This window comes from Anolis sagrei, chromosome 1 (assembly GCF_037176765.1).
Source record: "Anolis sagrei isolate rAnoSag1 chromosome 1, rAnoSag1.mat, whole genome shotgun sequence".
Classification (NCBI taxonomy): Eukaryota; Metazoa; Chordata; class Lepidosauria; order Squamata; family Dactyloidae; genus Anolis; species Anolis sagrei.
In genome coordinates, this window is record NC_090021.1 from 154,233,344 (window position 1) to 154,256,595 (window position 23,252).

General features: G+C 42.3%; 2 pseudogenes; both read left to right on the forward strand.

Annotated features, from left to right (window-relative positions):
• The first annotated feature begins 15,709 nt into the window (after positions 1 to 15,709).
• On the forward strand, positions 15,710 to 16,503 carry LOC137095922 (protein YIPF4-like; annotated as a pseudogene).
• A 25-nt stretch (positions 16,504 to 16,528) lies between these two features.
• LOC137095921 (protein YIPF4 pseudogene) lies at positions 16,529 to 17,140 on the forward strand (annotated as a pseudogene).
• The last annotated feature ends 6,112 nt before the right edge of the window (positions 17,141 to 23,252 follow it).

Sequence of the window (23,252 nt, forward strand, 5' to 3'; positions counted from 1 at the left end):
AGATGGAGTCAATACAGGGGAAAGAAACAAATGGCACATGATTATATGGAGAAATAGAAGAGACAAGGTGACTGAAGAATTAAAGTATTAGAGAAGACGAAGATCCACCCAGAGGAAAAGTGTTCAAGGGAACCACTGACCGCATAGGGAAGCTGATGAGGAAACACAACGTACAAACTATCTACAGACCCACCAAGAAAATCCAACAAATGTTACGTTCAGCAAAGGACAAGAGGGATCCTCTCACTTCTGCAGGAGTCTACCATGTACCATGCAGCTGTGGACAAGTCTACATAGGGACCACCAAACGCAGCATTGCCCAGACACGAATCAAGGAACATGAAAGGCACTGCAGACTACTCCAACCAGAGAAGTCAGCCATAGCAGAGCACCTGATGAACCAACCTGGACACAGCATTTTATTTGAGAACACAGAAATGCTGGACCACTCTCACAACCACCATGTCAGACTACACAGAGAAGCCATTGAAATCCACAAGCATGTGGACAATTTCAACAGAAAGGAGGAAACCATGAAAATGAACAAAATCTGGATACTAGTATTAAAAACTCTAAAATTTGAACAACAGAGAGGAAACAAATAAGGACATCTAATCACCTCTCAACAAAAGTTTGCTCTAGGCACTGTCAGGCCATTACATGCTAATCAAGGTGGTCAGTTGAAACATTCACACCTGGCTCCAGCAGACAGGAGTCCTTTGCCCCACCCGAAACATTCCACAGATATATAAACCCCTTTTCCTAGTTCCAACAGACCTCGCTACCTCTGAGGATGCTTGCCATAGATGCAGGTGAAACGTCAGGAGAGAATGCCTCTAGACCATGGCCATATAGCCCGAAAAAACCTACAACAGCCCAGTGATTCCGGCCATGAAAGCCTTTGACAATATATTAGAGAAGAGATTCAAGAAATGCATCAAAAAGTGTAGCCAAAAAAATATATTAACAATCTCTGTGAAAAATGTTGAGAAGGTAGAAAAATGCTTTCATTCCTTCAAAAGAGGGAAAGGACTAAAATTCATAGCAATAGACATACAAATCCTCCTTCAAAATGGCCATGAAAATAGTCAGTCTAGAAGTGCCCTTTAGTTCATATAGTACATTAAATTTTGGGAAGTTAAATGATTAAAAAACATCCTTGAATTGCCCGACAGTTTGGTAATGCCGCTATAAAATAATCTTGTACACTTGGCTGGATGTTTAAAACAGTGTTCGACCTGGTCAAGAACAGCGCAACAGAGAGGCTAATTAACAATGTTCTTTGGAGCAAAGTCAAATATTCTGGCTTAGTTATTCTTAGCTTGTTTGATAGGAAAAATGGCAGGATTCCTAGATGAAGAGCCAAAACTGTAGCTTATCATTACTAATGGAGGTGAATTTATAGGTTGATTAACATTTCCCGTTTATTCTTCTTTTGTTGTTACAAGTAGGCAGAGGAGATGGCCTTCAAACAGCCCTGCCATTTTGTCTAGATACCAACTCTTCTCCAGGGTGACTATTAAAGGGAGGAAAGTTGACATTAAGAACACCCCTCTCTCCACCAAACTTCTTCATTTCAGAAAAATTGCAGTTGTCAAATTCCTGTCTGACTTTCTCTTAGATAAAATGGAATAATTGTGAGGCTCATCCCTGTTTGTGAATCCCATCAACAGTTCTAAACAACTAATACACACACACACACACACACACACACACACAATATAAAAATAAAAATAAAAATGTAATGTTCGTTTGTGGGAGTAACAGAACTCTAAAACCACTGGCCAAATTGACACCAAATTTGGACACAAGATACTAACAACCCAATATATGTCCTTCACTCAAAAAAATGACTTTGTCATTTGGGAGTTGTAGTTGCTGGGATTTATAGTTTACCTACAATCAAAGAGCGTTTTGATCTCCACCAATGATGGAATTGAACCAATCTTGGCAGATAGGACTCCCATGACCAACAGAAAACACTAGAAGGGTTTGGTGGGCATTGACCTTGAGTTTGGGAGTTGTAGTTCACCTACATCCAGAGAGCACTGTGGACTCAAACAATGATGGATCTGGACCAAACTTGGCACGAATATTCCATATGCCCAAATATGAACACAGATGGAGTTTGGGGGAAAGAGACCTTGACATTTGGGAGTTGTAGTTACTGGGGTTTATAGTTCACCTACAATCAAAGAGCAATCTGAACCCCATGAATGATAGAATTGGGGCAAAATTTCCACACAGAACCTACATGACCAACAGAAAATACTTAAGGCCATCCAGTCCAACTCTCTTCACCTGGGCACGAAAACGTAATCAAAGCCCTCCTGACAAAGAGCCATCCAGCCATAGATATAGATAGATATATATGAATTTCACACACACAGATATAGTCTCATAGATTTGAAAGGGATCCCTAAAGAAGGACAATTATATGTTACATATTCCAGAGTAGGCAAACCAGACAATCTCCACATCAACACTGACAAAGAAACAGCAAGAAATACTGTTTACCCACAAAAATAAAGACATTACACATATTAGAAAACACTTTCTCATTACTTTATTTTCCAGATCACCAGACTGGGCCACAGCAATGCGTGACAGGGGATGGCTAGTCTATATATATATGGACGAATTGACACCATATTTGGACACCATACACTTATCAGGCCAACAAGTGACCATCACTCATAAAAACACTGAAAAACACAGCAGAAGAGACTTAAAAAGCAAAAAAACCCAAAAATTACATTACAACGCATGCGCAAAACCACATATATGTGTGTGTGTGTGTGTATATGTTGTTGTTCATTCGTTCAGTCGTCTCCGACTCTTCGTGACCTCATGGACCAGCCTACGCCAGAGCTCCCTGTCGGCCGTTACCACCCCCAGCTCCCTCAAAGTCAGTCCAGTCACTTCAAGGATGCCATCCATCCATCTTGCCCTTGGTCGGCCCCTCTTCCTTTTGCCCTCCACTTTCCCCAGCATAATTGTCTTCTCTAGGCTTTCCTGTCTCCTCATGATGTGACCAAAGTACTTCAACTTTGTCTCTAGTATCTTTCCCTCCAGTGAGCAGTCGGGGCCTATTTCTTGGAGGATGGACTGGTTGGATCTTCTCGCAGTCCAAGGCACTCTCAGAACTTTCCTCCAACACCACAGCTCAAAAGCATCGATCTTCCTTTGCTCAGCCTTCCCTAAGGTCCAGCTCTCACATCCGTAGGTTACTACAGGGAATACCATGGCTTTGACTAGGCGGATCTTTGTTGCCAGTCTGATGTCTCTACTCTTCACTATTTTATCGAGACTGGACATTGCTCTCCTCCCAAGAAGTAAGCGTCTTCTGATTTCCTGGCCACAGTCTGCATCTGCAGTAATCTTTGCACCTAGAAATACAAAGTCTGTCACGGCCTCCACGGTTTCTCCCTCTATTTTCCAGTTGTCAATCATTCTTGTTGCCATAATCTTGGTTTTTTTGACGTTTAGCTGCAACCCGGCTTTTGCGCTTTCTTCTTTCACCTTGATATATACACAAATATATACACACATATACACACAGAAAACACATACACAGACTGGGCCACAGCAACGCATGGCAGGGGACGGTGTGTGTGTGTGTGTGTGTGTGTGTGTGTGTGTATGTATATGTATGTATCTATACTACTTGTAAATAGTACTTTAACATTCTTATCATCTCTGTTACTGAATGTCAATTACTCCAGTTATTTCACACATCTCTGATAGGTAGTATAACTGATGGATTTGCTTCGATCCATAGAAATGGGGGATTGATTGTCTCTCCTGCTGCAACATATGTGGATCCCCAACACTTGCTCTGGAAAGCTGGGACATACATTCACACACCAAGCTGTTTTGGAGTTTGTGAATGGTTACAGAATGATGGGAAGATGAAGACTTTTCAGGTATATGAAAGTTTGCAAGTATAGAATATTATTGCAATAGTTCATTCAGTAGGATTTTTATTTATTTTGTGTCTTTTTAAAAATAAGTCTTTATTAGGGTTTTTCATTGCATAAAGAAACTAGTAAAAAACTGATAAAATAGAGGGAACACAAGTGGCTAAATAATTTTAGACCAAAAACAGGCAACAGCGAATGCATTGTCTTTAGCTTTAAGCAATTCTTCCTCTGTGCATGAGGCAGGGCATTGTGGGCATGCATACAGATGCAGAGTTGTTTGTTCTGCTCCACAGTCACGCAAGGTGGGGGATTCTTCTAGGTAGTGCCATTTTTCCAGGTTGCCTTTTGATCTGCCCACTCCATTTCCGAGTCTGTTCAGGGACGTCCAAGTTGTCCATTCTTGGTTTGCCCCTGGAAGAAGACCCTTGTGGAGGGCCATCCAGTTTGGATTTCCTGTTTTAGCTGCCCAGAAGGATACTCTTTCTGTTGTTGGGGGACTATTAAGAAGACTGGTAGTTCTTATGAAGCTTTTCCTCGATTTGAGTCTACTGGGAGGAGGCCAATAGCCATGCAGTGGGTGGCTTTCATAGTGTTCACATTAGGATAAAACGGGTGTTATCAATGCAAGATTACTTAAGCCAAAAGAGCAGAAAGGTGCCTATATCAAAGAGGTTGTTCTTGAAAGCTTGAAGGGGAATAGGCACATGTATTTCTGCCACATGTCCCATCAGTCCAGGCAGCATGGTCAACAGTGAAGAATTATGGTAGTTGTGAGTCAAAGACCTCTGGAAGACCACAGCTGCCCACTCTTGATCTTTGAAGAACAATCAAGCACATAATGACAGAGGAAGAAAATAGAAAGAAGCGGATATTCTGCCTTGAACTCTTGGACATCTTCATTTTTCAAATTTAAATTATTTCTAATGGTTTAGGACTGAGCCGTTGTCCCAAAGATGTAGCTGATCTTGGCTGTGTGGGCTACAAAATGCAAAAGCCTTCCGGTGTCTGAGCTGCTCTCTTAAAATAGTAATTGCTTAGGGAAAGTGATTCTCTGTTTCATAAAATGTTATGTACTGCCAAAATGGGTGAGTCATCAAGATGGGGAATATTACCTCTCGCTGCTTTCCCTTGAAGGGCCAGTAGTGCAGGGGTCTGATTCTCCTCCCATTAAGTTTATGGGGATTTTTCTTTTTTTGCCATTGCCTTCCAGGGAAACACGAATAGATTCTTTATATTTTATAGGTTTAAAATGGCCTATATGCTCCATGGGTTAGACTGTTACTAAGACTTATGTTTGTAATAAGAGACATATTGCTTTGGATATAAATGCTGCCTTGAGTATCAAATGCGGGAATAAACTCAAGCAAACTACCCACAGCCCTAATGCAATGCCATTGACTTAATAGACCCACACAAGGGACAAATGTGGTCCAGAATACATGATGCAGCTGCTCAAATGATGGCAGAGAACACTGAGTTATATTCCAAATTCACTCAGAGAAAGAAGGAAATTAGCTGGGCTGATTTGTGTGAGAATAGATATGGGAAATGAAGTTGCATGTAGTTCTTCCTAAGCCCAGTCTCATATCCCCCACAAAAATGTGTGTAGAGCACCTGTGCAGCTACAACTGTATCAGGAGCTCCAATTTTGTTTGCTTTGCATTGAATGCTTGTTGTAGTCCTAAATTTCAGGGACTCTGCAGATAGGTGGCTTCTTTTGGCTGCAATCTTAGGGCAAGCCACCTGTCAATTATCGTTAGGTTCCCTGGTCCCGCCCCCTTTTGGGTATTGGAGGGAATAGGAGCCATTTTGGGTTCAGTCCACACAGAGAAGCCTTTCATGCAGGACATAATACCAAGAGCTCCTGTAGAAAGCTTCGTCTTCTACGGCTTGGCCAGGGAGATATACAGCCCACAGCTTGCCGGGGTTATACAGCCCTATAGCTTGGCCGGGGAGAAAGGTCCCATAGCTTGGCTGAGGATCATACAGCCTTACAGATCCTTTGCTGAGGGACTTCAGCCAGCCATCATCGAAACCTGAACTCCTTTTCCCCTGGAAGTCTACAAAGTTCTGCTTGGTAAGGGTCACTCGCGGAAGCCAGAAGCAGTTGGTACCGGGTGCAGGGGCTCCACGCCAACAGAGGCAAAGACAGACTGCCCAGATTAGAAGTTAAGGATTTCCCCATTAGTTACAGTTATGAAGATAGTGCCTGTTCCCTGTGGACAAGATTGAGAGAGAGCCAATAGACTGTTAAGAAAGCCTTAAAGTACCTGTTTGTTTTCATTAATAAAGAACTTTGTTGAATCTTTAAGCAATCTAAAGACTCTGTTTTAAGGAAATCCAAGGCCTTTAATCTGAGGCAGCCCCGGCGTCCTGTTGGGCACATGGAATTTATGTCCTGTCTACAGTCTTATGCACAGGCCCAGCGTGTAACAGCATAGTACCAAAGGTGCATTATAATGTTGTGTAATTGAAGAATGACCCCAATTTGCTTGGTTAAAGCTATAAGTAATGAAAAAATGGAGCCTCCATGCCAGTGGTTCTCAACCTGGGGGTTGGGACCCCTGGAGGGATCGCGAGGGGGTGTCAGAGGGGTCGCTAAAGACCATCACAGACAGTATTTTCTGCTGGTCACGGGAGTTCTGTGTGGGAAGTTTTGCCTAATTCTATTGTTGGTGGGCTTCAGAATGCTCTTTGGTAGTAGGTGAACTATAAATCCCAGCAACTACAACTCCCCAATGTCAAGGTCTATTTTCCCCGAACTTCACCAGTTTGAGCATATTGAATATTCGTGCCAAGTTTGATCCAGGTCCATCATTGTTTGAGTCCACGGTGGTCTCTGGATGTAGGTGAACTTCAACTCTAAAACACAAGGTCAATGCCCACCAAACCCTTCCAGTATTTTCTGTTGGTCAAGGGAATTCTGTGTGCCAAGTTTGGTTCAAGTCCATTGTTGGTGTAGTTCAGAATGCTCTTTGAATGTTGCTGAACTATAAATCCCAGCAACTACAACTCCCAAATGTCAAGGTCTATTTCCCCAAAACTTCACCAGTGTACATATTTGGGCATATTGAGTATTTGTGCCAAGTTTGGTACAGACCCATCATTGTTTGAGCCCACAATGCTCTCTGGATGTAGCTGAACTACAACTCCCAAACTCAAGGTCAACACCCACCAAAACCCATCCTCCCATCCTCCCACCAATACTCCCATCCCAAACCCACCAGTATTCAAATTTGGGTGTATTGAGTATTTGTGCCAAATTTGGTCCAGTGAATGAAAATACATCCTGAATATCAGATATTTACATAACGATTCATAACAGTAGCGAAATTACAGTTATGAAGTAGCAACGAAAATAATTTAATGGCTGGGGGTCACCACAACATGAGGAAATGTATTAAGGGGTCGCGGCATTAGGAACGTTGAGAACCGCTGCTCTATGCCATAAACTTGCAGAAGGCAGATGTGACAACTTCCCATTCCTTCCATATCCTATTTTCTGAATGTATCCACTTCATCCAATTGCATCTTCAGGCATAAAGATCTTAGTACCATTTCACCTGCTGGTAGCCTTCATATTCTCAGGGGGATGGAAGCACATGAGTGGAAGTAATTTTTTCCAGTGGGATGCTTGTCAGATCCTGTCAGTTACAAATTAACTGTACAGAAGGTGCAGAAATAAAATTCCTTACCTGTTATGTGGGGTTTTTAAATCTCAGTACAGTAATTTGTACTGACCCTGCCAGCAAGGCTATGGGCAATGTGATGCTATTTCTTTCTGGGGATCTGTCTTTCTTTTCCAATAATAGTGGATGTGGCTGATCCACTCAGAGGCTGTTCAAAAGGTGTTGAAAAACAACTTGGTTTTCTAGTGTGCACCATTCAGAGGTTTGCAATCAATACATCATTTGGAGCCCACAGATCAGGGCAGATTGAAGTCAGAGAGATAGGGGCCAGCAATGGTGTGGAGAACCTTTGTACAAACAGCATCTCACCAATTTTCCTCTTTGTTTTGTGATCAGAGGCAGCCCTAGGTAATTTTCAATGGTAAACAAACAGTATTTTGGCACCCCCCCCCCCCCCCCAACCAATCACTGATATATATTTTCTGTTCGTCGTGGGAGTTCTGTGTTCCATATTTGGTTCAATTCCATCATTGGTGGAGTTCAGAATGCTCTTTGATTGTAGGTGAACTATACATCCCAGTAACTATAACTTGCATATGTCAAGGTCTATTTTCCCCCAAGAGCGCCTCAAAAGCGCCCCTGGGCAAAATGAACTATACTACAAATGCTTACTTTGCGTAATAGGTTGAGCCGCCTCTGGTTGTGATACAGAAAGAAATCAAACTACAATGATAACATCTTTTTTTGGTGTTGACGGTGTTGTTGTTCATTCGTTCAGTCATCTCCGACTCTTCGTGACCTCATGGACCAGCCCACGCCAGAGTTCCCTGTCGGCCATCACCACCCCCAGCTCCTTCAAGGTCAGTCCAGTCACTTCAAGGATGCCATCCATCCATCTTGCCCTTGGTCGGCCCCTCTTTTGCCTTCCACTTTCCCCAGCATAATTGTCTTCTCCAGGCTTTGCTGTCTCCTCATGATGTGGCCAAAGTACTTCAACTTTGCCTCTAGTATCCTTCCCTCCAATGAGCAGACGGGCTTTATTTCCTGGAGGATGGACTGGTTGGATCTTCTCGCAGTCCAAGGCACTCTCAGAACTTTCCTCCAACACCACAGCTTAAAAGCATCGATCTTCCTTCGCTCAGCCTTCCCTAAGGTCCAGCTCTCACATCCGTAGGTTACTACAGGGAATACCATGGCTTTGACTATGCGGATCTTTGTTGCCAGTGTGATGTCTCTACTCTTTACTATTTTATCGAGATTGGACATTGCTCTCCTCCCAAGAAATAAGCGTCTTCTGATTTCCTGCATCTGCAGTAATCTTTGCACCTAGAAATACAAAGTCTGTCACGGCCTCCACATTTTCTCCCTCTATTTTCCAGTTGTCAATCATTCTTGTTGTCATAATCTTGGTTTTGACTGTGTTGTAGTCCCATTGAACTCTCTTGCGGATAAACAATTGACTTATTAATTTTGTCAGGTTACAGCTTCCGGTATGTTTTTGGTGGTAATAATCCATTAACTAGTAAGTGGTTGGGTTCAATATACAGGCAGCCCCCAAGTTACAAACATCCGACTTACAATCAACACATAGTTAAGAACAGGGGTGAGACAACAGGAAGGAGAAATCTACCCTTCGGTAGGGACATTCAGTCCTGAAAGAGCTCCACTGAAGCTCTATCTCCAGTCCTTGTTTCTTCAACAAGCTGAATTTTTCTAAATCCAATTATCACAGGGACAGAAAGTGAGGTGAAATCTTCTGAACAGGAACACAGAGAGCAAAATAAACACCACAGGGATGTTAATCCTTCCCTATGCTGTCCAAAGCTAATACATATGCATTTTTGGTTGAAGAGTCAGATGAGTCTTTGACCTATGGCCAGGGACCATAGGAAAAGACGGGGTTAGAAACAGCAACTCAGATGGTATCCTGCTTCTCACCAAATGTACAGAACACAACCTTGTCATCACCAACATACTCTTCCGCCAGAAAAACAAGCTCAAGAAATCATGGAAGCACCCCTAGTCAAAGCATTGGCACCACTTAGACTATGTAATTACACATGCCAGAGACTGCCGTGTTCTTCTCACAAGAGCCATGACAGGTGCTGATAACTGCTGGACAGACCAAGGTTAATCCGATTTTCGATGGCTAATCAAGATTGCCCACAAACACAGACTCAAGGAAGAAAGATAAGGCACAAAATGAACACTCAAGCCCTTCAGGAGCCCTCCAAATGAGTCCTTCTCCAAATAACACTCAAGGAACATTGGCCCATAGAACACCCCGAAACTGTTGAGGAACAAATTGAAGACCTCCATCATTGCAGCCTGCGAAGAAACTATTGGATATCAAACCAAGAAACATCAAGATTGGTTTGACGAAAATGGCAATAGTTAATTGATAAGAAAATGAAAGTCTTGCAAACACGGCAGAGAGACATCAACTGTGCTGCTAAGAAAAAAAGATCTATACTAGTGCAAAGGCTGAGGTCCAAAGAAGACCAGAGAACTCAAGAACATCTAATGGACAAAGAAGGTTGAAGAAATAGAAAACTTTGCAGATACCCATGATGCTCAGGGTGGAGGTTTAACACAGCTGGTAAATCATCAGCAACTATAAGATCTATCAACTGAAAGGTTACAAGTTTGAAGCCCTGGGTCGGCGTGAGCAATCGACCATCAGTCCTGGTCACTGTTTACCTAAGTAGTTTGAAAACAGTTTTAGCTGTAATTAGAGAAATTAGGTACCGCTAAAGCTCGGGAGGTGTTTTACAATATCATAAAGAAAAAGAAGACGAGAAAATGCTGGAATGAGGAAGTTCTGACAGTTCTTCGTCATAGAAGATGGAGCAACAGCACCTTCTGTGGACTCGAGCCCAACCATCTCCTTCTGTTCTGTCTGTGTGCTGTCTATACAAATTTGTGTACTTGTGATCCGCCCTGAGTTCCCTTCGGGGTGAGAATGGCAGAATATAAATAAAGTATTATTATGATTATTATAGCCACAAAGGTCATCTATGGACCAAGAATCTATGGTATGACATAGACCCGCTACACTCATCAGACAGAAACAAACTGAAGGACAAAAAATCAATTGCATTACGTTGGAAAGAGCACTATCAATGCCATCAGCCAACAAAAAAAATAACAAAGCCAGCGGACCTGATGGGATCCCTGCTGAAATCGTTAAAGAGGTGACACAACAATTCACCAGCTCACTGAAAAGTGTAGTTGACCGAGGAAATCCAGCAGACTTCAAGGATCATCACCCCTTTTCAAAAAAAAAAAAAAAAAAGGGGAAAGAACAGCAGAACTATCAAGGTATCTGGGTTGTTGTAGGGTTTTTCCGGGCTATATGGCCATGTTCTGGAGGCATTTTCTCCTGACGTTTCGCCTGCATCTATGGCAAGGCATCCTCAGGGTATGAGGTCTGTTGGAAGTAGGAAAATGGGTTTATATATCTGTGGAATGACCAGGGTGGGACAAAGGACTTTTGTCTACTGGAGCTAGGTGTGAATGTTTCAACTGACCACCTTGATTAGCATTTAATGGCTTGGAAGTGCCTGGGGAGAATCTTTTGTTGAGAGTGATTTGATGTGCCTGATTGTTTACTCTCTGTTGTTTTGCTGTAGTATAATTTTTGAGTTTTTTTAATACTGGTAGCCAGATTTGTTCATTTTCATGGTTTCTTCATTTCTGTTGAAATTGTCCACATGCTTGTGGATTTCAGTGGCTTCTCTGTGTAGTGCTGACATGGTGGTTGTTGGTGTGGTCCAGCATTTCTGTGTTCGCAAATAATATGCTGTGTCCAGGTTGGTTCATCAGGTGCTCTGCTATGGCTGATTTCTCTGGTTGAAGTAGTCTGCAGTGCCTTTCATGTTCCTTGATTCGTGTTTGGGCAATGCTGCGTTTGGTGGTCCCTATGTAGACTTGTCCACAGCTGCATGGTATACGGTAAGACTCCTGCAGAGGTGAGAAGTCCCTCTTGTCCTTTTGCTGAATGTAGCATTTGTTGGATTTGTTGGAGAAATCAGCCATAGCAGAGCACCTGCTACACTCTATGTCATCTCTCAAAAATCAAATTAGTGGGGCAGTATTTAAAGTAGCAGAAACTTTATCTTGGCTTTTCCGTTCTTTCCCCAAAATTGATTATATTCACTTTTGATTTAAAAGAAGTTTTTTTAAAAAAACCTTGTGCTGGCAGGACTGAAGACCAACAGGTCGCAGGTTCGAATGCGGGGGAGAGGGCGGATGAGCTCCCTCTATTGACTCCAGCTCCTCATTCGGGGACATGAGAGAAGCCTCCCACAAGGATGATAAAAACATCAAATCATCGGGGCGTCCCCTGGGCAACGTCCTTGCAGATGGCCAATTCTCTCACACCAGAAGCGACTTGCAGTTTCTCAAGTCGCTCCTGACACAACAACAACAAAAAAAGTGGCATGAAGGCTTTGGACCTTTCTTCTCTAGATGGTTTTTTCGGCTTTAAGAATTAAAACCTGGGGACCAATTCCAGAGATATTCTAATATTGTTTTAAATTGGGTATAATTTAACTTGCCCATGAGGTTTGACTATCCTTTGTACTATTTATGAAGCGTTTACCAACTTTTGTGAGTTTTTGTCATTTTCCAAATTTGACTCCAGGATTGACACTTGGAATGGACTGAAACATGAACAAAATTTAGGTGAAAGGTGGCCTTGGGGAATGGTGATGGTCTGCCCAACAGAGACAACGGGAGACAGGCGTGTAGCCGGGGGGGGGGGGGGGGGGGGGGGGTTGAGGGGCTTCATGTGTGGTTGGCGAAAAGGCCTTACTGGTGCATTATTTAAACTGTTATGTTTATTCATATCATGATCTGATCACCATGCTAAATATATCCCATATGCATGGGAGTATTGGGGTAACGATACAAAAGGTTTGCTAGGGTAGACCCTCTTTCACTCAAACTCAGCCCCCCCGAACCCCCCGAAAAAAAATCACCCCCCCCCCCCCCCCGAAACGAAATCCTGGCTACGGCCTGACAGTAGATTACGCCATTCCATTCACTTTTGTGTGATATAACTCAGTATGTCCTTGTAACTGATGGGCCCATTTGGTGGAAACATGGGAACATGGGAGAGGGCCTTCCCAGTGGCTGTTCCAGGCCTGGAAATCCCTTCCCAGACATTAAGGGGATCTAGCATCCTTTAACATTTTCCCACAAATGGGAGGAGACTTTTTTCTTCCAAGAAATCTTTGGATCTTGATATTTTGCAGACAATATATAATGTATTGGAGTCTTATTTCTTTTCATTGTTCTTTAATTGTTATCAAACCGATTCTATGTTTTAATTGTCTAAATATTTGTTTATGTCCGATGTTTAATATGATCTCAACTGGTTTAATTTATAGTCACATGTTATCGTTTCAGTTATTATGCTTGGTTTTGTATATATGTTGGCATTGAATCTTGCCATTACTTGATGCCATTACTTTGAGTCCTCCAGGGGTGAGGAAGGCAGTATATAAATGCAGGAAATAAATATTACTAATTTGAATTTTGTTGGGCAACTCCCCTATTTCTATGGATTCAATGGAAAGGGCCCATGGCTTCCCTGGAGTTTTGTGTTCCACCGTTGCCATAAGACTAAGAATGTTCAAACCAGATCCGTTGCTGCCCATTCCGTTGCTGTTTTCTAAGCCGAAGGCAGGTTTTTGCTTTGTGTTTAACCTGCAATCAGCCAAGATGTCTTTCCGAAGGCTCATCAATGTAAGTGTTGGGACAGGCTCATAGCCAGGATTTCATTTCGGGGGGGGGGGGGGGATTTCAGGGGTTTCGGGGGGGTTTCGGGGGGGGGGCTGAGTTTCGGGGGGGGGGCTGAGTCTGAGTGAAAGAGGGTCTAGCCTAGCAAACCTTTTGTATCGTTACCCCAATACCCCCATGCATATGGGATATATTGAGTATGGTGATCAGATCATGATATGGGATATATATATGGGATATATTGAGTATGGTGATGAGATCAGCCCTAAACGGTTCTGGCCCAAGCTACCTATCCGAACGTATCTCTGCCTATCAGCCCTAAGATCTTCTGGGGAGGCCCTGCTCTCTATCCCGCCTGCTTCACAGGTGCGGCTGGCGGGGGCGAGAGACAGGGCCTTTTCTGTGGTGGCCCCTCGGCTGTGGAACGCCCTTCCTATGGAGGTTAGATCAGCCCCCTCGCTAATGGTGTTTTGAAGAAGATTAAAAACTTGGATGTTTGAACGGGCATTCGGATCAACAGTGCAATGAATGTGATGATTACAGGAATGGAAATATGGACGACGAATTGGATCACGACTCTAGTTATGAGATGTATTGTGTTGTTTATTGTTGTGTCAATATTGTATACTATGCTCTTATGGTTTTAAATTGTATATCACTGATTAATTTTTATCCTTGTTGTAAACCGCGTTGAGTCGCCTGTTGGGCTGAGAAACTGCGGTATACAAGTAAAGTAAAGTAAAGTAAATAAATAAATATGAATAAACATAACAGTTTAAATAATGCACCAGTAAGTCCTTTTTGCGAACCACCATGAGAATTTGGGCGCGGGGGGGCTGCCCCCCCCCTCCCCGGCTACATGCCTGGTTGGGATCTTTGGCACTGGTGGGACAGGAGGGGGGGGGGAGGGAAAGCAGGAAAGAGAGAAGAAATTAACAAAATAACAAAAAAAGGGAGAGTTATTGAAGGTGTTAAACTAAACGGTTTTTTGGTCCTTCTGAGTCCCCCCTCCCCCCCTTAGAAACACATCTCCCTCAAAAACATATTCCACATATTCTAAGTATCTCATCCAGGGTTTTATCATTTTTTCCCAATTTTATTTCTAACACATCTGGCCCACCCTCTGTGTCTTATTTCTTTCCATGTCTTTTTGGATCGGTTTAGGGTTAGGGTTAGGGTCATAATGTATTTATTTTGACTGTATTTTGTTTACTTGTATTTTATTTGCTGTAATTTTGGGCCTGGCGGGGTATAAATAAATTTTTATTATTTTATTATTGTTGTTGTTAGTAAGCTAAATAGTTTCAAAAATAATGTATGTCACAAAAACGAAGCTGCTATGGGAAGAGCAATGGCCCTAAAACAGCCGCTCTCCCAAAACATCTCCGACCTCTTCCCTCTGACCTTGTCCTCTTCTCTCCTTTGCAGAACATCAGGAACGTCTGCAGAGACCTTTTTTCGTGTTGTAGGAGGAGGACATCAATCAGGGTGTACCCTATCAGGTATCCCCCTTCCTTCTTTTCTTCTGCTTGTTATAATTTAATTCACGGGTGTTTTAGTGAGCACCTTTGATCTGTTGCTAACATTGTGCTGTTTTCTCTCCTTCTCTAGCCCCCCAGAACAAATTGAGGAGTCCTCCTCCGATGATCTGGATTTGCAGACTTGGGTAAGGAGGGGAAGGCAGGAGGATTGTACTTCTGCGAAGAGGAGGGGATCGGGATTTTAATAATGTCTCTTCTTTTTTCTTTACAGCATTTCTGTATGGTACCGGTGCCGCAGCCACGCCCGGATGACAGGCCTGAGGACCCCCTTCAGGTGGAGTCCTTTGAGTCCTGGGTAAGGAGTGAGAGGCAGGAGTACTGTCTTTCTGGCAAGGGGAAGGGGGGGGGGCAAGCTTTCAGAGAAAGTCTCTGAATAATCACTTTGATCTTCTCTTTCTTTCACAGGTCACCATTGAGTATCTATCAGATGACGGGAGCATGGACGGACCATGGAGCCCGCTGCCCCAGGGAGAGAAGTAACTGTTTGGGTGGGGGTTGGGTCCTTTGTTGAGTTGGAGGAGTATTTGGGTTTTATGTTCTTACATGTCTTTTTGTTTCTCTTAGACCAACAACAGATATCGTGATTGAAGATCTGGACTGAAGAACCCCTGGGACAGCTGGCTCCATCGTCTGTCCATCGCTCCCCACCCAGGACTCATTGGACTCCTCTGGAACGGGGTCCTCACTCCTTGCCTCCCGGCTTGGCTGCGGCACTGATACCATACAGAAATGTTACAGCAACAGAGCTGTTTTATATTGTGAGTGATTTCTATAGTTTCTTTATTTTTTAACTGAAAAATGTAAACAGTAGTATAATGCTTACGTTCCTTACCCAAGAGTCATGTAAATGTTTATATCCCAACAGGCTTAACTCCAGCAGCAGCAGCCTCCGCTCTACGCCCCAGGCAACGGGGACTTCACTTTCGTCTCTTCAGCCGAGGCTGCAGATCTGAGCGGTTCAATAGCATCTCCAGATGTGAAGCTCAATCTTGGAGGAGGAAGTGGTGAATTTGGTAACGAATCTACAGCAATTACATTCTGAGACAGAGAGGATATGGCTGGCTTTTGGAAGTAGAAGATGATGACCCTGAAGACAATAAACCTCTCTTGGAGGAGTTAGACATTGATCTGAAGGACATCTACTACAAAGTTCGATGTGTCTTGATGCCTATGCCTTCCTTTGGATTTAATAAGTAAGACTAGTAAGAGATAATCCTGACTTTTGGGGTCCTCCAGCAGTTGTCCTGTTCTTCTCAATGATCTCGTTATATGGACACCTCAAGGTGGATTATAACTATTTGGACACTTCAAGGTGGACTATATGGACACTTCAAGGTGGATTATAACTATTTGGATATTCGGTTCCTTGACCATCTTCCTACCGGCCAGAGTTCTTGGAGGAGAGGTCGCTTACGGTCTGGTTCTTGGAGTGATTGGATATTTTTTACTCCCTCTTATTGTAATAGCACCTGTGCTTCTGGTGGTCGGATCATTTGAAGTTGTTTCTACTCTAACAAAACTTTTGGGAGTCTTTTGGGCTGCGGACAGTGCTGCTTCCTTATAAGTTGGAGAAGAATTTAAAACTAAGAAGCCCTTCTTGATCTACCCCATCTTTCTATTGTACATTTATTTTTTGTCCTTGTATACTGGAGTGTGATCGGCTTTATTGGAATTGGGCAGGAAAAAATGTCTTGCTCACCATGAAGACTGATGAAAAGTCACCTGAGGGAAAAACAAAACAAAACAAAGAGACTGTGTCTGATCTGAAGGACATCTACTACAAAATTTGGTGTGTCTTGATGCCTATGCCTTCTTTTGGATTTAATAGACAAGTAGTAAGAGGTAATCCTGACTTTTGGGTTCCTCTAGCAGTTCTCCTGTTCTTCTCAATGATCTCGTTATATGGACACCTCAAGGTGGATTATAACTATTTGGATATTTGGATCCTTGACCATCTTCCTACCGGCCAGAGTTCTTGGAGGAGCAGTCGCTTACGGTTGGGTTCTTGGAGTGATTGGATATTTTTTACTCCCTCTTATTGTAATAGCACCTGTGCTTCTGGTGGTCGGATCATTTGAAGTTGTTTCTACCCTAACAAAACATTTGGGAGTCTTTTGGGCTGCGGACAGTGCTGCTTCCTTATTAGTTGGAGAAGAATTTAAAACTAAGAAGCCCTTCTTGATCTACCCCATCTTTCTATTGTACATTTATTTTTTGTCCTTGTATACTGGAGTGTGATCGGCTTTATTGGAATTGGGCAGGAAAAATGTCTTGCTCACCATGAAGACTGATGAAAAGTCACCTGATGGGGAAAAAACCCCCAAAGAGACTGTGTCATATCTGACTGGGATGCCTTTGGTGGTAATCTATGTATATCTGTGTATCATATTTAAGCAGTTTTACTTACATTAAACATTTATAACAGAGTTTAGGTTTAAGATTTATCAGATTTTTATTGAACGTTGTGTGTTTATACTTTGAAACTGCAGAACTGCAAGAGTTTGTTTCCTGTGCCAAAAGCACTAGGGCTAAATGAGAAGATAAACTGAAGTGGAATTATAGTTACTGGTAGTTTTACTTACATTAAAGATTTATAACAGAGTTTAGGTTTAAGATTTGTTAGATTTTTATTGAACAAAGATATGAACACTGTGTATTTATAAATGATAAGATGAACTGAAGTGGAATTATAGTTACTGGTAATCGTTCAAAAGTCAGTTTCTTGTATTCAGCATAGCAGATTCTCTAGATGCATTTCTGAATTGGTCCTGATTGTTCAGTCTGGTAATCCAGACGTGGCATTTAACGTGGAGCCTTGAACACTCTCAATTTGGCTGCTGAGTTATAAATTCTGAATTTTAAAACTGTTTTATGTTTACATGTAGTTTATGATATTTAATTGTTAAGGGATTGACAGAGAGTGTAATAATTAGATGGTGTAAATATCTGAATCAACTGTATAGGTGCTGTAGGAAAACTATCCCACAATGTTGATTTTGAATATCTTGAAAAGGTAACTTTTTACATTACAGTAATGGTAATAAGAGAGAAATAATAGTAATATTTTATGTATTGTTGTTAATAAAAAATTAAAAGTAGTATAATGCTCCTGTCTTTTGTTTGTTGAATTTGTGCCAGGTGGTGCAAGGATTCATAGAACAGCGTTTCTCAACCTGGGGGTCGGGACAAGGGTGTTTCAGAGGGGGTTGCCAAAGAGCACCAGAAAATACATATTTCTTAGGAACTCCTTTGGCAGAGAAGGCTAAAGATCTCTCCACCTGTCCTTCTCTTCCTTTTTGGAAATGGATGGCGAATACTCCCACCAAAAGCTCCCATCCTGCTGTGATTGGCTGGCCTCTCAGCTAAGGGGAGAGCTGTTTCTGAGAGTCCAAGCAGAAGGGAGAGCAACTACAACTCTACAGGATGTAGAGTGGGTCATGGGGGATCTGTGTGCCAAGTTTGGTCTTTATCAGTCATTGGAGGAGGGTTGCAGTGCTCTCAAGAAGTGAGTGAAGGTACTGTAAGTCCCATCATCTGTGGTCTGTCCTCCCGCAAACTGCATCAGAGTGTCATGGGAGTTCTGTGTGCCAAGTTTGGTCTTTATCGGTCATTGGATGAGGATAGCAGCACTCTGAGAATGTGAGTGAAGGTACTTCAAGTCCCATCATTCATGGTCCGCCCTCCTCTAAAATGGATCAGGATGTAGAGTGGGTCATGGGGGCTCTGTGTGCCAAGTTTGGTCTTTATCGGTCATTGGATGAGGTTCGCAGCACTCTCAGGATGTGATTGAAGGTACTGCAAGTCCCATCATCCATGGTTTATCCTCCTTCAAATTGCACCACAATGTAGAGTGGGTCATGGGGACTCTGTATGCATGAACATGATATGTTTCCATAGAGCAGCTTGCCATCCCAGTTAGTTGTTTGACTCACAATTAACTCCCTCACTGTGGGCTGAAATCTATATTTATAGTTATGACCTAATTTGCATGGTTCTTTGACCAAGCTCATGTATGCTTCTTTTAATGGTAGTTTGTATATAATTCCTCTAAGTCTCTGAAGATAAGCTGTGTTTTGGAATTGATCCTTGAGTCTTCAATTATGGATTTTTTTTAAAGTGTGTGTGGACTTTTGGTTGGTTTTGGCTATGTCTTCTCCCTGAGAACATGTTCTAAGGGTGTGGGAGTTGCCCTCAAGTAAGTCACTGATTTGCTTGGGGGCAGAGCTAGTAGTCATTACATAAATGTTGCCTCAGTCTCCGTGGCTTATAGAACTAGTGGAGACACACACAGTCATATTAGTAAAAATTATTAGAGCTAAAAAGGGCAAAAAAGTACCTGGAGGAGGAACGATCTTTCACTGTCTGCTACAATTGTGTGTGCAATGTTTGCCTTCTTGCAAGAAAACTCCACAGACAACACTTCCAGCTAGGTCAAACTTTCTTCAAAGAGAAGGTCAATGCACAATGAAAGTCATCAACACATCAGAGAACATGAGGACTTCCTGGATAGAACGGAGGAAGAACTGATCCTACAGAACTAAAAGGAAGAAATTGCCAATGAAAAGAGGTGTGTAACACTGAGAGAGTACTCTAGAGGACAATAACTCACGGAAGCAGACCAAGCACAAGGGACTCACACCTGCTCCAACCAAGCAATCCCTATCTTTCTGATGAAAATAATAGTGATGCAGTCCAAACAGGAGACCAATAACAAGAGATACTGCATGCCAAGGAAAGAACCAACCTAACCACCAACTGCAGCAAAAGAAAGACTCTGGTAGTATTCACTGTTCAGGAATATAGAGGGAACAGTTTGCCAGTGGGACAAGATGAATAGGGAAGTTTGCTGTTTTCTTGACACACATATCCATGGTGTCAATAATATATTGCCAAAGCTCTTAAAAACATAGAAAACTACCTCTTTCTTTTGATTCATATGGGACCAACAACAAAGCAAAGAACATCTTGGGGCAGGTCACCTTCGACTATGAAGTTCTGGGCAATGGAATTAAGAGTTTGTAGGCATTACTAATTCTATCACCGAATGATAGAGGGCCACAAAAAGACAGAAGAATACTGTAGGTGAATGAATGGCCATGCAGATGAGGTCAACGGGAGATATTTGGTGTCTGGGACCATCTTCACTTCCTAGATGAAGGACTATTGCTACCGGGCACAATTCAAAGTGCTGGCTTTGGCCTATAAAGCCCTAAATGGCCCTGGCCCAAATTACCTGTCCGAATGCATCTCCCTCTATGAACCATCATGGAGATTAAGATCCTCCGGGGAGGCCCTGCTTTCCGTCCCGCCATTATCACAGGCATGATTGGTGGGGATGAGAGACAGGGCCTTCTCGGAGATTGCTCCCCAGCTATGGAACTCCCTTCTTGGTAATATCAGGTCGCCCCCCTCCCTCCTGTCCTTTAGAAGGATGGTAAAAACTTGGCTTTGGGACCAAGCTTTCGGGACAGGGCAATAAAGCAGCAATAGGAAAGATGACCAGGCCAATTAGATTTGACGTGGACGACTAGGACGGTTTTAAATGGTGTATTTTAATATTTTGATAAATGTTTTTTAATGTTTATTAGGCCTGGGTAACAATGGAAAAATTTGTTTCTAAAATCAATTAGTTTTTTGGGGGGTTTTGCGCTTCGATATTTAAAAGAATTCCGAAATTTTTCTTTTAAAAAGTTCGATATTTACGAAATTTCGTAAATGTTAAAAAAATTACGAAACATTAACGAAACAAATACGAAACAATAACAAATCGATTCGTTAATGGCGGACGCGACCGCGCAATACCCTAAAAAACCTCCAAATGGGACAGGGGGAACTTCTGAAGTTTCCCTCTCCCTCTGTTGTTGACTGTTGGTGTGATATTATAATTTTTTTTCACTAATTAAACAAAAAACAACTATAAAACTTGCCCCAGACATGCGGAAATAATAACGAAACTACCTCAAACCGATAACGAAACGAATACATAACGAATCCGAAGCATTTACGAAATGAATTTAAAAATTCGTTTCGTTTTTAAGTTGCTCCAGAATGGTTCGTTATCGCTTCGTTACAAAAAAAAACCCGAATTTTTAACGAATTACGAATTAACGAAACGAAACCGCCCAGCCCTAATGTTTATGTATTGCATGTGAATTTGTGTCCTGGCATTGAATGTTTGCCTTGTATATGCTGTGCTCCGCCCTGAGTCTCCTTCGGGGTGAGAAGGGCGGAATATAAATGTTTTAAATAAATAAATAAATAAAATTAAATAAATATTGATTACAGGTGGGCTTCACCTCATGGAGGCTGAGCACAATGTCTTTTGCAAAAGAATGCCAATTGGATCAAGAGGGCTTTAAATTAAATCCTTGCGGTGTTGGAGATCATAGCTTAAACATCTATCCAAAACCAAACTCTAAACATAAAGATGTGAATTCTAGAGGAGAAGCTGAAGGAGAGAATGGGAACTCACAGTGGAATGAAAGATGAGAACAAATAATGCTTTAGCTGCCAGTACTCTAATATACAAAGTTTGTGAAACAAGATGAGCTTGAAATCTTAGTGTGGGAATATGACTTTATAGGTAAAAAGAGAATTGATGAGATTATTCCCATGACTGGAATGTTACAATTGAGGGATGTAATCTATTCAAAAAGAACAGATGGGGAAGAAAAGGTGGAGTGGGGTGGGAATAGCATCATATGTCAAAGATAAATTCACTTGTAAAAATATCCATGCGAGTCAGGCCCGTAGCCAAGATTTCGTTTCGGGGGGGGGGGGGCTGATTTTTTTTCAGGGGGGGTTTCGGGGGGGGGCTGCGTTTCGGGGGGGGGGGCTGAGTCTGAGTGAAAGAGGGTCTAGCCTAGCAAACCTTTTGTATCATTACCCCAATACCCCCATGCATATGGGATATATTGAGTATGGTGATCAGATCATGATATGAATAAACATAACAGTTTAAATAATGCACCAATAAGGCCTTTTCGCGAACCACCATGAAAATTTTTTGGGGGGAGGGGCTGAAGCCCCCCGATTCCCCCCCCCCCCCGGCTACATGCCTGATGCGAGTGATCAAACTAGATTATGGAGTGCATTTGGGTAAAAATAAATGATGAGAGAAATATAAACAGTGTTGTGGTTAGAGTTTTCTACAAGCCATCACACCAAAATGAGATTGTGGATGATGCTCTTCTGAAACACATCTTAGAAATATCCAAGAAACAAGAACTTATTGTTATGGAGATAGTTATCTGCTGGGAGACTAGCTCTGCTAAGTATAGACTCCCCAAAATTTCTGATGTACCATATAAATAATATCCTTTTTTAAATGGTGCAGTATGAGCAAATCGAGATTTGTTCCTAATCAATAGGGGGAGTTGGCCACTGGAATCAAAGTATTTGCTACTTTAAGGGGGTAGAGTGATCATGTAATGCTGAAAATCATCACATGTTTATTTATTTATTTATTTATTTATTTATTTATTTCACGCATTTGTACCCCATTCTTCTCACCCCCAGAGAGGGACTCAGGGCAGCTTTACAACAGGCAACCATTAGATGCCAACACAATTAGAGTTAAAAACTAAGTTAAAACTTCAATTATTAAAATATTTATTTATTTATTTATTTATTTACTTCGGACATTTATATCCCATCCTATCTCAACCTCCGCAGAGGGACCATTTAAAAACTACATCCATTTAAAAACTACGCAAGTTCAAAATCATAATTCAAGGTGAATCCATTGTTGGTCACATAAAATCACTCTCACTCTTGTTGCTGCATCTGCTGCTCAAATGCTTGGTCTCACAACCATGTCTTAAGTTTTTTCCTAAAGGACACGAGGGAGGGGGCTGACCTGATTTCATTGGGGAGGGAGTTCCACATACGAGGGGCCACCACTGAGAAGGCCTTGTCTCCCATTGCCACCAGTTGCACTTGCGAGGGTGGTGGGACCAAGAGTAGGGCCTCCCCGAATAACCTTAACCTTGGAGATGATTCATAGAAAGGCGTACGGCAGGGTTGTATACTCTCACCCAATCTATTCAACTTGTATGCAGAACACATAATGCGATATGTGGGGCTTGACGAATGCAAGGCTGGGATAAAAATTGCTGGAAGAAACATTAATAACCTTAGATATGAAGATGAAACCACTTCGATGGCTGAAAGCGAGCAGGAAGTCATTTCGGAACCATTGGCAACCATCTTTGAGAGTTCTTGGAGAACGGGAGAAGTTCCAGCAGATTGGAGGAGGGCCAATGTGGTCCCAATCTTCAAGAAGGGAAAAAAGGATGACCCAAACAACTACCGTCCGGTCAGCCTCACGTCGATACCGGGCAAGATTCTGGAAAAGATTGTTAAGGAAGCGGTCTGCAAACACTTAGAAACAAATGCAATCATCGCTAATAGTC